The sequence below is a fragment of the Phyllobates terribilis genome, unplaced genomic scaffold (assembly GCF_046119375.1).
Source record: "Phyllobates terribilis strain yellow unplaced genomic scaffold, ASM4611937v1 Scaffold_5__5_contigs__length_657084704, whole genome shotgun sequence".
Lineage (NCBI taxonomy): Eukaryota > Metazoa > Chordata > Amphibia > Anura > Dendrobatidae > Phyllobates > Phyllobates terribilis.
In genome coordinates, this window is record NW_027362765.1 from 595,578,404 (window position 1) to 595,594,820 (window position 16,417).

At 44.0% G+C, this 16,417-nt stretch overlaps 1 protein-coding gene across 3 annotated transcripts in view; it reads right to left on the reverse strand.

The window, feature by feature from the left end:
* Nucleotides 1-15,229, reverse strand: part of CSGALNACT2 (chondroitin sulfate N-acetylgalactosaminyltransferase 2) — a 71,867-nt gene extending 56,638 nt beyond the window's left edge. The window contains exon 1 of one of the 3 annotated variants that reach the window (XM_073685999.1): nucleotides 15,077-15,229. The gene's annotated coding sequence lies outside the window, so the exon portion shown is untranslated. The remainder of the gene's footprint in view (nucleotides 1-15,076) is intronic. The other 2 variants (XM_073686000.1, XM_073686001.1) reach the window with 2 other exon arrangements.
* Between the last annotated feature and the right edge of the window lie 1,188 nt (nucleotides 15,230-16,417).

Sequence of the window (16,417 nt, forward strand, 5' to 3'; positions counted from 1 at the left end):
TGTAAGCTGGACTCACTGCGGAGAACCAATGGCAATCTATGTGCACTAAGTGTTATATTACTAATGGCTCAGTGTGCATCGTCCTGTGTAAGCTGGATTCACTGTGGAGAACCATGGCAGTCTATGTGCACTGAGAAATATATTACTAATGGCTCAGGGTGCATCGTCTTGTGTGAGCTGGACTCACTGTGGAGAACCATGGCAGTCTAGGTGCACTAAGTGTTATATTACTAATGGCTCAGTGTACATCGTCCTGTGTGAGCTGGACTCACTGCGGAGAACCATGGCAGTCTATGTGCACTGAGCAATATATTACTAATGGCATCGTCCTGTGTAAGCTGGACTCACAGTGGAGAACCATGGCAATCTATGTGCACTGAGCAATATAATACTAATGGCTCAGTGTGCATCGTCCTGTGTAAGCTGGATTCACTGCAGAGAACCATGGCAGTCTATGTGCCCTAAGCAATATATTACTAATGGCTCAGTGTGCATCGTCCTGTGTAAGCTGGACTCACGGCGGAGAACCATGGCAGTCTATGTGGACTGAGCAATATATTACTAATGGAATCTTCCTGTGTAAGCTGGACTCACTGCGGAGAACCATGGCAATCTATGTGTACTGAGCAATATATTACTAATGGCATCTTCCTGTGTAAGCTGTACTCACTGCGGAGAACCATGGCAGTCTATGTGCACTGAGCAATATATTACTAATGGCTCAGGGTGCATCGTCCTGTGTAAGCTGGACTCACACTGTGGAGAACCATGGCAGTCTATGTGCACTGAGAAATATATTACTGATGACTCAGTGTGCATCGTCCTGAGTAAGCTGGATTCACTGTGGAGAACCATGGCAGTCTATGTGCACTGAGCAATATATTACTAATGGCTCAGGGTGCATCGTCTTGTGTGAGCTGGACTCACTGTGGAGAACCATGGCAATCTATGTGCACTAAGTGTTATATTACTAATGGCTCAGTGTGCATCGTCCTGTGTAAGCTGGATTCACTGTGGAGAACCATGGCAGTCTATGTGCACTGAGAAATATATTACTAATGGCTCAGGGTGCATCGTCCTGTGTGAGCTGGACTCACACTGTGGAGAACCATGGCAGTCTATGTGCCGTAAGCAACATATTACTAATGGCTCAGTGTGCATCGTCTTGTGTGAGCTGTACTCATGGCGGAAAACCATGGCAGTCTATGTGCACTGAGCAATATATTACTAATGGCATCGTCCTGTGTAAGCTGGACTCACAGTGGAGAACCATGGCAATCTATGTGCACTGAGCAATATAATACTAATGGCTCAGTGTGCATCGTCCTGTGTAAGCTGGATTCACTGCAGAGAACCATGGCAGTCTATGTGCCCTGAGCAATATATTACTAATGGCTCTGTGTGTATCGTCCTGTGTAAGCCCGATTCACTGCAGAGAACCATGGCAGTCTATGTGCCCTGAGCAATATATTACTAATGGCATCTTCCTGTGTAAGCTGGACTCACTGTGGAGAACCATGGCAATCTATGTGCACTGAGCAATATATTACTAATGGCTCAGTGTGCATCGTCCTGTGTAAGCTGTACTCACTGCGGAGAACCATGGCAGTCTATGTGCACTGAGCAATATATTACTAATGGCTCAGTGTGCATCGTCTTGTGTGAGCTGGACTCATGGTGGAAAACCATGGCAGTCTATGTGCACTGAGCAATATATTACTGATGACTCAGTGTGCATCGTCCTGAGTAAGCTGGACTCACTGCGAAAAACCATGGCAATCTATGTGCACTGAGCAATATATTACTAATGGCATCGTCCTGTGTAAGCTGGACTCACTGTGGAGAACCATGGCAGTCTATGTGCACTGAGCAATATATTACTAATGGCTCAGTGCGCATCGTCCTGTGTGAGCTGGACTCACTGCGGAGAACCATGGCAGTCTATGTGCACTGAGCAATATATTACTAATGGCTCAGTGTGCATCGTCCTGTGTAAGCTGGACTCACTGCGGAGAACCATGGCAGTCTATGTGCACTGAGCAATATATTACTAATGGCTCAGGGTGCATCGTCCTGTGTAAGCTGAACTCACTGCGGAGAACCATGGCAGTCTATGTGCCCTGAGCAATATATTACTAATGGATCAGTGTGCATCGTCCTGTGTAAGCTGGACTCATGGCGGAGAACCATGGCAGTCTATGTGCCCTGAGCAATATATTACTAATGGATCAGGGTGCATCGTCCTGTGTAAGCTGGACTCACTGCAGAGAACCATGGCAGTCTATGTGCCCTGAGCAATATATTACTAATGGATCAGTGTGCATCATCCTGTGTAAGCTGGACTCACGGCGGAGAACCATGGCAGTCTATGTGCACTGATCAATATATTACTAATGGATCAGTGTGTATCGTCCTGTGTAAGCTGGATTCACTGTGGAGAACCATGGCAGTCTATGTGCACTGAGAAATATATTACTAATGGCTCAGGGTGCATCGTCTTGTGTGAGCTGGACTCACTGTGGAGAACCATGGCAGTCTATGTGCACTAAGTGTTATATTACTAATGGCTCAGTGTGCATCGTCCCGTGTGAGCTGGACTCACACTGTGGAGAACCATGGAGTTCTATGTGCCGTAAGCAACATATTACTAATGGCTCAGTGTGCATCGTCCTGTGTGAGCTGGACTCACTGCGGAGAACCATGGCAATCTATGTGCACTGAGCAATATAATACTAATGGCTCAGTGTGCATCGTCCTGTGTAAGCGGGATTCACTGCAGAGAACCATGGCAGTCTATGTGCCCTGAGCAATATATTACTAATGGCTCAGTGTGCATCGTCCTGTGTAAGCTGGACTCACGGCGGAGAACCATGGCAGTCTATGTGGACTGAGCAATATATTACTAATGGCATCTTCCTGTGTAAGCTGGACTCACTGCGGAGAACATATGGAAATCTATGTGCACTAAGTGTTATATTACTAATGGCTCAGTGTGCATCGTCCTGTGTAAGCTGGATTCACTGTGGAGAACCATGGCAGTCTATGTGCACTAAGTGTTATATTACTAATGGCTCAGTGTGCATCGTCCTGTGTGAGCTGGACTCACTGCGGAGAACCATGGCAGTCTATGTGCACTGAGCAATATATTACTAATGGCATCGTCCTGTGTAAGCTGGACTCACAGTGGAGAACCATGGCAATCTATGTGCACTGAGCAATATAATACTAATGGCTCAGTGTGCATCGTCCTGTGTAAGCTGGATTCACTGCAGAGAACCATGGCAGTCTATGTGCCCTAAGCAATATATTACTAATGGCTCAGTGTGCATCGTCCTGTGTAAGCTGGACTCACGGCGGAGAACCATGGCAGTCTATGTGGACTGAGCAATATATTACTAATGGCATCTTCCTGTGTAAGCTGGACTCACTGCGGAGAACCATGGCAATCTATGTGTACTGAGCAATATATTACTAATGGCATCTTCCTGTGTAAGCTGGACTCACTGTGGAGAACCATGGCAGTCTATGTGCACTGAGCAATATATTACTAATGGCTCAGTGTGCATCGTCTTGTGTGAGCTGGACTCATGGCGGAAAACCATGGCAGTCTATGCGCCCTGAGCAATATATTACTAATGGCTCAGTGTGCATCGTCCTGTGTAAGCTGTACTCACTGTGGAGAACCATGGCAGTCTATGTGCACTGAGAAATATATTACTGATGACTCAGTGTGCATCGTCCTGAGTAAGCTGGACTCACTGTGGAGAACCATGGCAGTCTATGAGCATTGAGCAATATATTACTAATGGCTCAGTGTGCATCGTCCTGTGTAAGCTGGATTCACTGTGGAGAACCATGGCAGTCTATGTGCACTAAGTGTTATATTACTAATGGCTCAGTGTGCATCGTCCTGTGTAAGCTGGATTCACTGTGGAGAACCATGGCAGTCTATGTGCACTGAGAAATATATTACTAATGGCTCAGGGTGCATCGTCCTGTGTGAGCTGGACTCACACTGTGGAGAACCATGGCAGTCTATGTGCCGTAAGCAACATATTACTAATGGCTCAGTGTGCATCGCCTTGTGTGAGCTGTACTCATGGCGGAAAACCATGGCAGTCTATGTGCACTGAGCAATATATTACTAATGGCATCGTCCTGTGTAAGCTGGACTCACAGTGGAGAACCATGGCAATCTATGTGCACTGAGCAATATAATACTAATGGCTCAGTGTGCATCGTCCTGTGTAAGCTGGATTCACTGCAGAGAACCATGGCAGTCTATGTGCCCTGAGCAATATATTACTAATGGCTCTGTGTGTATCGTCCTGTGTAAGCTGGATTCACTGCAGAGAACCATGGCAGTCTATGTGCCCTGAGCAATATATTACTAATGGCATCTTCCTGTGTAAGCTGGACTCACTGTGGAGAACCATGGCAATCTATGTGCACTGAGCAATATATTACTAATGGCTCAGTGTGCATCGTCCTGTGTAAGCTGTACTCACTGCGGAGAACCATGGCAGTCTATGTGCACTGAGCAATATATTACTAATGGCTCAGTGTGCATCGTCTTGTGTGAGCTGGACTCATGGTGGAAAACCATGGCAATCTATGTGCACTGAGCAATATATTACTGATGACTCAGTGTGCATCGTCCTGAGTAAGCTGGACTCACTGCGAAAAACCATGGCAATCTATGTGCACTGAGCAATATATTACTAATGGCATCGTCCTGTGTAAGCTGGACTCACTGTGGAGAACCATGGCAGTCTATGTGCCCTGAGCAACATATTACTAATGGCTCAGTATGCATCGTCCTGTGTGAGCTGGACTCACACTGTGGAGAACCATGGCAGTCTATGTGCACTGAGCAACATATTACTAATGGCTCAGTGTGCATCGTCCTGTGTAAGCTGGATTCACTGTGGAGAACCATGGCAGTCTATGTGCACTGAGCAATATATTACTAATGGCTCAGGGTGCATCGTCTTGTGTGAGCTGGACTCACTGTGGAGAACCATGGCAGTCTATGTGCACTGAGCAATATATTACTAATGGCTCAGTGTGCATCGTCCTGTGTGAGCTGGACTCACTGTGGAGAACCATGGCAGTCTATGTGCACTGAGCAATATATTACTAATGGCTCAGTGTGCATCGTCCTGTGTAAGCTGGACTCACTGTGGAGAACCATGGCAGTCTATGTGCACTGAGCAATATATTACTAATGGCTCAGGGTGCATCGTCTTGTGTGAGCTGGATTCACTGTGGAGAACCATGGCAGTCTATGTGCACTAAGTGTTATATTACTAATGGCTCAGTGTGCATCGTCCTGTGTGAGCTGGACTCACACTGTGGAGAACCATGGCAGTCTATGTGCACTGAGCAATATATTACTAATGGCTCAGTGTGCATCGTCTTGTGTGAGCTGGACTCACACTGTGGAGAACCATGGCGTTCTATGTGCCGTAAGCAACATATTACTAATGGCTCAGTGTGCATCGTCCTGTGTGAGCTGGACTCACTGCGGAGAACCATGGCAGTCTATGTGCACTGAGAAATATATTACTGATGACTCAGTGTGCATCGTCCTGTGTAAGCTGGATTCACTGTGGAGAACCATGGCAGTCTATGTGCACTAAGTGTTATATTACTAATGGCTCAGTGTGCATCGTCCTGTGTGAGCTGGACTCACACTGTGGAGAACCATGGCAGTCTATGTGCACTGAGCAATATATTACTAATGGCTCAGTGTGCATCGTCTTGTGTGAGCTGGACTCACACTGTGGAGAACCATGGCGTTCTATGTGCCGTAAGCAACATATTACTAATGGCTCAGTGTGCATCGTCCTGTGTGAGCTGGACTCACTGCGGAGAACCATGGCAGTCTATGTGCACTGAGCAATATATTACTAATGGCTCAGTGTGCATCGCTTACTTGGCCTGCCTTTATTAAGGGGCATTCAGATGATCACCGATCAGTAAAAGTTTACTGATTGGCGGTTGTATTATGCTGCTGATCAGTATTTGTAAATGAACACTCACATTATATGTAGCATTACGGATTCATTTTAAATGGACATTATCATTTAAACAAACTTTGCATAAATCAACAAAACAAGCAAATATAAGAAACTTTGTAATACATGTTATCAGAGAAATCTGCCTCTGTCTGCTAATGAGGCACGTCTCCTCCTCCTGCCTCATCAACTCATCATTAAGTACGAGAAACTGCTAAAATATCCATCTAGGCCAAAATAAGATGAACGGCCAGCTTAATGTGGTGTCAAATTACATCTGCCCATTAAAGGGAGTGTGTCACCCAAAAACTGAAACTGAACTATTTATACCTTCATATATGGGACTTAGCACATACGAAAATCAAAAATGTACTGTAGATGTTAGTAAATATGATTAAGAGAAAAGCAGTTTTATTAGTGTACCCTTGGGGTGGCCAAGTGCTCGGTACACCTTTCTGCCCCCTGAATTACAATACACCGTCCCCCCTCATAGTGATTGGCAGTGCTCGCTTTGTAGCACTACCTGATCTGACTCCCCAGCCCTCCACGCACAGGCACTGGAGTATCCAAGTGCCTGAATACACAGGGTAAGTGTGGACCGAATTCTCACCCCACTCCTGTGAACAGCTAGTCCCACATGTCAGTGTATGCCTGCGCTCATCTCACTCATGTATGTCACTGCATTGTGATCCTGTGTGTGGCGAGCGACTGCTATATGCAGGGGAAGGGGATGACACTGTATGCAGGTGATCGGATGTGCCAATGTCAATAACTACATGGCTGGTGATGTGGATCAGAGAGCACTCCAAAGTTAGTGCTTACAATCACGATAAGGGAGGGGCGGAGTAGAGTAACTGAGGGAGCATAAGGGTGCACCGACGGAGAAGAAAGGAGCAGTGGGGGGGGGGGGGGGACGACGAGGAAGAGATACTAAAAGGAAGAAGCACAGGTCTGTATAGTTTTGTCTTCTTCCGTAAGCAGGATTCACAGCTACACTGCCAAGTAGCTAAGCACTGCTGCATCTGAACATGTAACTATTAAAAACATGGGCATAAGAACTACCCCCCCCAAAAAAAAGGAGTATGTTAAAGCCCAACATAATTTTATTATTAAACAATACATACAAGTATATGGAAATAAGATACATAGAAATACAATGCTGCTATAAAATGTAGGGACTTATAGTGAAAAACCCAACTAGCTCAGTGCAGGTCGTACTGCTAGGGCAATAGGACAATGAATCCTGAATAACGTATGGGATGAGTACTTTCCTACGGGTTATACAAGTTGTCCAGCTAATACTAATAAAACAGCATGGAACTTACATATGTAAAATGTTGGTTAAGTATGGCGTCCCCCCACCATAAGTGCCATACCGTTTTTTTATTTGTATTAGTTGGACAACCTATGTAACCCACAGGGAAGGACTCATCCTCATACGTTATACGGGATTCACTGTCCTCTATGCCCTAATGGCACGGCCTGCACTGAGCTAGTTGGGTTTTTCACTCTGTAAGTCCCCACATTTTATAACAGAACTGTGGTTTTATGTACCTTATTTCCAAATACTTGTATGGATTGTTTAATAATAAAAATTATTTTGGACTTTAATAAACTCTTTTGTTGGGTTTTTCATATGCCCATGTTTTTAATAGTTCTGTGTTTTTGATTTTTTTGCCCACGTTACTTTGGACGTGCATCTATATTGGGAAATATCTATGTACACATGTATCCAAACATGTGCTACATATAGAGAGGAGTAGGAATGCCTCATGTCTGTATCTACTGTGTACAGGTGTACAGTGTTCATTTTAGGACATGATCAGATATCAAAATCAAACATCAGAATGATGTCAGTTTGAGGCTAAATACCCTGTCTGAGAACGGATTCTGACAACTGTAACAATAAAAAAAAAAAAAAAAAAAAGTAACTGTTCGCTGTTGGGACTTGAACCCAAAATTCTGTGTCCTAAAGGCAGTGCACTAACCACTGAGCTATAAACTCAGTTGTAAAAAACTTAGGAGTTCTATTTGGTTATATGATTTTCAGTGCAAACTTGTCTAAAACTCATTGGGACTTATGCACAGACTGCAAGCAAGCTAAATTCAAATGATGTGTAATTTTGATGTGTGAGTCTGATGTGTGACTTTCTTCAAACATCAGAATCACAATGACTTTTAGTCACCCGAGTATTTTCATGATTGATCTCATAAGACAAGAAAAGCTATCAGTATCACTTTACTGGATAGCTTAATGGTAAGGCATCAGTCTCTGAAACTACAGTGTTAAGAGTTCAAATCCTGATAGGAATAAGATTTTTTTTTTTTTATTATTATTATGGCTATTAAGCACACAAACTACAGGGGTGTTTTACTTTTAATATCTGACTCTCTGATTGTCATCCTGATGTGTTGATAGTTTCAGACACGCTGTCTATTTGCATGGTAGATTACATAGCCAAAGTAAATTAGGAGTTTGCTGCCAGTACTTGGGTGGATGGAAATAAAAATTTACAATAAAGACATTTTATCATTAGACCCCTTTAAGAAATTATGCAAATATAAAGTCACATGGAAATATATATGTAGTAAATTATTGCCTCCCAATTTACTTTGGCTATTTAATTTACCACGCAAATAGACAGCGTGTCTGAAACTCTTAACACATCAGGATGACAATCAGAGTGTCAGATATTAAAAGTAAAACAACCCTGTAGTTTGTGTGCTAAATAGTCATAATTAAAAAAAAAAAAAAATCTTATTCCTATCAGGATTTGAACTCTTAACACTGTAGTTTCAGAGGCTGATGCCTTACCATTAAGCTATCCAGTAAAGTGATACTAACTGATAGCTTTTCTTGTCTTCAACCATGAAAATGCTCAGGGTGACTAAAAGTCATTGTGATTCTGATGTTTGAAGAAAGTCACACATCAGACTCACACATCAAAATCAAACATCATTTGAATTTGGCTTGCTTGCAGTCTGTGCATAAGTCCCAATGAGTTTTAGACAAGTTTGCACTGAAAATCATATAACCAAATAGAACTCCTAGGTTTTTACAACTGAGTTTATAGCTCAGTGGTTAGTGCACTGGCTTTGGGACACAGGATTTTGGGTTCAAGTCCCATCAGCAAACAGTTACTTTTTTTAATTATTATTATTACAGTTGTCAGAGTCGCTCGTCAGAGTCAGTTCTCAGGGTATTTAGCCTCAAACTTGACATAATTCTGATGTTTGATTTTGATATCTGATCATGTCCTAAAATGGACACTGTACAGGAGACATCAGAGCAGCTAGTCTCCACCCGAACATAGCTGAAAATTAGAGGTACAGCCTGCAGCGGGGAAATCTGGCAAAAAAAATGCAGACTACAAGCATTAGGCTGTGAGCCCACTATGCGTTTTTCAAGTGTTTTTGCGGCGGAATTTCTGCAGCGTAAACGCTTGCAAAACGCTTGGTAATCCGCCCCCCATGGTCCCCAATGAAAATCTGCATGTTCTGTGCCCATGCTGCGGAATTTTCCTTGCGGAAAAATCCGCAGCATGTCCATTATTTGTGCGTTTCTGCATGCGGATTTGAGGTCCCAATGCATTTGAAAAACGCAAGTCAAATCTGCATGTAAAAATGCTGCAAAAAAGCGTCAAAAACGCTTGTAAAATCCGCAAGTGTTTTTGACTGCCAAGAACATGCAGAAAAGCTGCAGAAATTTTCTGCTTCATTTCTGCATCGTGGGCATATACCCTTACACATTTGACTTCTTCTGAACCAGAAATGACAAATGGCCTTTAACAGCTACATTTTGAAACTGCAGAATCTTCTCTCTGCCGCCCTGTTTTGTATAAATTGTATTCCAGACAATGGCCCCACAGACAATGGCCCATGAAGCCGTTTGGTGCACCTTGCCACAACCATTTGATAGCAGTTCTATGCACTTTTATTTGCATGCATCTTACAGGTCCTTCATAGATCAATGCAAGTTGTTTAAATGCATTTTTAGAGTGCCATCCCTTCTTAAAGGAACAAGGTGAAAGCAAGTAAAGGAAAGAGGCTTTTTTTTTTTTTCTATCTGACCAACCCCTGTGAGTCTTAGCAAAATTGAAGATTAGCTCAAAGATCTATGTATTTACACAGTCACATTTTGCATATCTTCAAAATAGAAAAATCTATTACTTGTACTTCCATAGCACGCATACTGTGCACGACTTTACAGCTTAGTGGCAACACTCATAAAATAGTATGGGATCAGGGAGCCAAAACTGACACTTCTAAAACTATAAAATTAAAGAGGGAGTAACTGAATTGTAGCATCATTAATTATGATGCAACGTCTGTGGAGAGGAATTCTGAATTTCCATAGCATCATTTTTGTTGTGTTGAGTTTGTCTTTTAGTTGAAAAATTAAAAGGGTTTGTCCAAAACAGAGCAGAGTAACGGATCACTGTCCTCGGACCTAGTGTCATACATGTGCTGCTGGAAGTGCAAGGTCATTTATAGGTATCTGCTTTCTTCTCGCCACTCCATCGTGTACACATCTCCTGTCAAATGTGATGGCATTTGTAAAGGAGACTCCGACAACTGTGAAAGGGGCCAAATTTTAAGTTTTTTTTATTCTTTCTGCAGTGAATCGAAAGTACAGCAATGTCTCCAATTCCTCTTGAAACAAGTGTAGAACACTGTGGTCACCTAGGACTGTAGTCAGCCCCTTTCAAGTTCTTTAATGCAAACACTGCCTTGGTAATGTCATAGGACCTTAACATATATTATGGCCATGGGTAAGATAATGATAACTGGTGGGAATAGCCTGTTTACTAACACACTGCAATGATAAACTTTTTATGCTTTTTAAAATTAGCCAGAAATATATATATTTTTGGTGGCTGATGCCTGCCATACCAATGTTTATATAAAGGCCTTGTACATGGAAGAACGTATGTAGCAATAGGTTTGTTTTTCAAAAATAGTAGTTGTGGCTTTTTAATTAACCTGCTCAAAAATAATCCCATTTTTTGGGAGTAGCAATTGGTTTTGGGTGCAAAAATTATCAATTTTTTTGGGATCAATTTTAGGTTTATTTACCCTGTACAGGTTAGGATTAGCTATACAACATAATGGAGAGGCAGGATATATGCAGCAGTCTATTGGCAGTGTAACCAACTGGTTAGTATAGAATATGGTGGGCCAAACTAGGAGATGTCGGCTGCGTAAAGCTAGGCAGCCGCACCATACAGATAACACGTGATGAACTGGCAGGTGATGCCCAGCTATGGGGGACGTTGTTACTGCTGGCAGCAGAACATATAGAACACCATGGACAGGCAAGCACACAGATGCTACTGCCAATCTAATCAATGCCATGAGCTGTAAGTGAATATCCATGCCCAAGAAATGTAAGGTTTTCCTCTATTGCAGTGGACAATCTAGTCCATTTGGGCATGCCAAAGCCACTTTCTGTGCTGATTACCTTTTAGGACATCCATTAGATGCTGGAAAAGATAGTGAGAGTCTAGATCATGGCTATCCAACAGTCATTCCTTTGCTCAATACTAACAATACACCCATCTCCCAGAAACAATTGAACATGCAACTTGCCATGTTATCCAAAAAGGCACACCACAGAAAAAGTGTAATGGCCAATACCAGGTCACAAAGCACAATGTACTGCCGGGTGCAGCCGGGCCCAGTGATAAAGGCAGAGTGCTGATCACTCACTCACACCTCTATCACCTATGGGGGATGGCTGCTTACTACAAGTGCATTACTAATGCTAAGCAACCACTCCATGGAGGGCAGATGGGGTGCAAGGGGCTCGATGCCATCTATCATATTTGCACTAAAGACATCTTTACCAAGTATTTTGCCATCTTGGAGTGGACACATTATTCAGTACGGCATCTTTATCACACTAACTGGATACAAATGGTGAAGACGTGTCCTGTTTTCCTGGGGTTGGACACTGCCCCCAGTATATTATTGTTGGGGAGACAGCAGGACAATTTGGCTAATACATCGCTGAATGCGGACATTACATGGTGAAGACCCCACCCTACTGTATTGCCTTGGTTATTGAGGTCACAGTCCTAGGACATGCGGTCGTGTCTATAAGAAGCATTGCATTTGTTTCGTGAATATAGAGACAAACTGTCTATATAGAGCCAATATGTGAATACAAAACACATAAAAATCACAACTCAAAGCGCAGGTGACCGTTCATTTTTGAATGCCATGTACCCTATATCTTATGAATATGTCAGGGTGTTCTACACATTTTTCTGATGTGAGGATCTCTGAATTACTGGCATCAGTATTTTATTCTTGTTTTTTAACATTTTCTGCTTTAATGGGGTTTTCCGGGACTTACATTTTTCCCCTATGTGCTAAGCCCTTACTGGCAAGTAGTTACTAACTGCCTGCCTGTTCTGTGGCGATCTCTCCTGGCTCAGAGTTGTCACGGACCGCTCCTGTCAGTGATTTTCCTGCTTCCTGTGAGGTCACATCGACATTATACTGAGTGATAGTCGGCTCCTAACTGTGGGAAGAAGGCGGTCAACCAACATTATGCCGGCTGTGCACCCCATAAACAGAGCAGACTGGAAGAGAAGAAGTTGCTCAGTCAATGAGACGTCACAGGAGGATCGCCAGCAGGAGCGGCTCCGTGATCGCGCCAAGTCGTGAGAGGTGTTCACAGGGCAGAACAGAAAGGTAGTTACTAACTGCCATTAAGTGCTTAGCCCCATAAGGTAAAAAAAAAGGCCTGGATATCCCCCCTTAAACAATTCATTATTTATCTTCCACAAGTGCCCATGGTAGTTTTTATCTGGTGATATTAAAATATGTCTTTGTAGATTAATTTATATGTGCTGGTAATTTTTATGACATTACAAATTCTGACTGTAAAAAGCAAGTACACACATATACACTACACACATACACTGAGCAGGTTCTGACCATATCATGAGCAGCAAAATCAATCAAAAGGAAAAAAAAAAGTGAATTTCATTGCCGCAAACGTCATCTTTATATTGCAAATATAAAGCATAAAGTGGACAGCGCTGCGGATTCAGATCTGGAGTAAGGCAGCTTTCCCACATTTCTCCTTTAGTACCTGAGGGCGATTAGTGATGCATGTGAAGGCCCTATGTGTAAATAAAACATCTGTGGATGTCACCTTGCCAGGGCTGACGTTAGGACGGGGCAAACTAGGCATTTGCCTACAGCCCCCACTCCTCCAGGGGCCCCCAGCCAGTGGCGTGCCGCTAATACCGGTAGATGACACGGCCGCCATGTGGCCCGCGTGTCAGGGGTGCCCGCTGCCAGCGTTGGCTCTGGGCCACTCACGGCTTCACACATTCAACTGTATCAGCATCATCAGGTGACGCTCCCTTTCCCATTATTCACCCTCTGTGCCTGACGTCTCAGCCAGGGGGCACGATGATGTCACTTCATCACACCACGATCTGCTTGGCAGTGGAGCTGATGAGTAGACGCGCTGCAGGTACTGGAGGACGAGGAGAGGTGAGTATTGTATTTTTTTTTAAATCAGTGAGTAAGTGATGGCCATAATACTGGAGGACTGTGCATTATACCATATATACTATATGGGGGTTGCATTATATACCACATGGGGTCTGCATTATACTCTATCAAGTACTATGGAGTGCATTATACTATGTGGAGGACTATGGGGAGTGCATTATACTATGTGGAGGACTATGGGGAGTGCATTATACTATGTGGAGGACTATGGGGAGTGCATTATACTATGTGGAGGACTATGGGGAGTGCATTATACTATGTGGAGGACTGTGGGGCACATATAAACTATATACTAAACGAGCAAAATGCTGCTCATGCATCGGGTGATTGGATTGTTTATGGCAGAACAAAAATGATTGTTCTCAGCAGCACATTACTTGGTGTAAACTGAAGATGTGCTGCTGATAACATGATACTGTATGAAGACAGATTGATCTACTGATTGTTCTGTGCCCATCATTCTTCATCAACCTGTGTAAAGAGGCCGGTAAACAAGCGCTGAACAACTTCAATATCTTATCAATAAGGTATCAATATTAGTACATTGTACAAGGGGTGCGCCAGTCTAATCCCCAGTACAGCATGCAGCAGACACATCAATAGGCCGCTTACCATGTTGATCAATTGTGCATAGGAAAAAAACAGAACAAGACAACTGCAGTTGTCAGAAAATGTGAGAAAGTAATAATGCTCCAAGCGAGTATTAAAGGACCACCTGTTTCAGGTTTAATGGGGTCAGTTTTTGCTCAGTTCTTCCATTTTTTATTTATCCACCATAGAGATCAAGAGATATGGGACTTTTTAACAGTGTTATTTTTATGGCCAGCACCAAGTCAGAGGGTAATAATGCAGAGCATCCTAAAGAATCCCCCCAACCCCCACCCCCAGAAAATCCTGTCAGCAGTGCCCCCTCAGATAGACCATAACGATTTGCACTAACTAAAAAGGCCCATATCTCAGACCACAAAAAAGCACTCAGGAGAGCGGCAGGAGCAAAGAGCAAGACCTGGTCCAAACAATGGAACCCTGGCATTTACAGCTCATTCGTCCATCTAGTTACACACAAAAAATGTTTTTAACAAATTTGCCGCACTCTGCTTGTGAGTTTATGAAACATGACAGAAGATCCTATAGGGTCGCCCTTATTATTTATAAATATTGTCCAGGAATCTATCAGCTTCTAGTACTGCACACACAGGTCCATGGCGGCTTGTACAATAACTTTATACACATACTAGAGACTAAGAGCAGGCAATGAGGGGTCTGAGCAAGACCCGCAGACATGGTGGCAGCTCGCAGTCACCACCACAGGTGAGGGCAGGTGATGGAGGTGACCTCATCCCACAAGCCTGATCCTTCCTCATCTGGGACATGTTCTACAACTACTCACATTGGAGACAACAATCAGAACCATTCGTTTTGCTGTAAGAAACCTGAGCCCCCGACACACACAAGCCTAGAAGGTAGCCCCCAGAGTGAGGACCCTGGAACATGAGCCTGGCATAGAATGGGCAGCGCCTCACCTGAGCGGCTTCCTCCTCCGGTAACGGCTGCACACTGTCCGCACGGAGACTACATGCTGCAGCCACACACCGTGCACACAAAGCAGCACAGCCTCTCCACTGCCGACACTTCCTGTGACCGAGGAAATGAGACTGAGGAGGAGGAGAGAGCAGGAGACAGCCCATCCCCGGCCGCAGTGCACAGGCAGAGCCGCGACCACCCGGCAGGAGCCCGTGCACACAGTGCGCCGCGCATTCTCCGCACACACCTGCAGACAGCGCGATTACCCAATGGAGTAACCTTTTCTTTTCTTTTTATAAATTTAATCCAAATAATAGAATAGAGTGCAGTGCGGAGCCAGGAGGTGAGGACTGGTGACAGCAGCTACAGAGTGGCATCGAAATGGGCACTGAAGGGTGACCCTAAGGCTAACATGCCTGTGGGCCACTGATCTGACACCACTACATATGCCCCACATCAGGCTCCGGACACTGCAGGCGGTGCCTCCTGGGTTCTGGCATCTGGGTAGACAATCTGCTTTGAATAAGAAACTGCTGGTTTTAGGGGGTTAAATTGCTCTGGGCCACTGAACTCACATGACGATGCCTCACATCAAATTCAGGTCACTTCAGGCTGGCCCAAATGGGTTCTGGGCATTAAAGGTAACATCTCTTTCCAAGGGCGCAGTTATTAAAAAAATACAAACTAAGGTTTATTCACCCTCACCGGGTCCGGCGCTGTGACTCCACTGCTGTTCCCATTGCTGTTATTGTCTGTGGCACTGATGTCACATTGACAGCTAATCAGTTATTGGCTGCAGCTCTGTCAATGTGACATCGGGAGCAGTGGAGAACAGTGCTGGACCCAGTGAGGGTGAGTAAAGCTCAGTTTGTAGTTGACATGACATCCTTATCCCCCCCTCCCTTCTGAACCCCAGTGTGCCTAAACCACATTTAGCGTCCACATGTTTTGCATTTCTGTAGCAATGAGTGCCCGCTTAATTTACGGGTACATATCTACAATGTACTGGGCACTACAATGGCAGATTTGCAATATTCTCTCAGCAACATCCACTGCTGCTTGTTTCTGGAAAACACCCATTGAGTCAAATCATCACTACACCTGTAGATAAATTCCCAGAGGGGTGTAATTTCCAAAATGGGGTCATTTGAGGGGGATATCTGCACTTCTAGCACTTAGAGGCTCTGTAAGTGGAGTCTGCAAACTATTCTTTGAAAATTTGTTCTCCGAGAGTCACATAGCACTACTTCCGTTCCGAGTCTCGCCGTGTGACTAAGCAATACTGTACAGCCACATGGGGTATTGCCACGTTCAGCAGAAATTGTGGGACAATTTTGGTG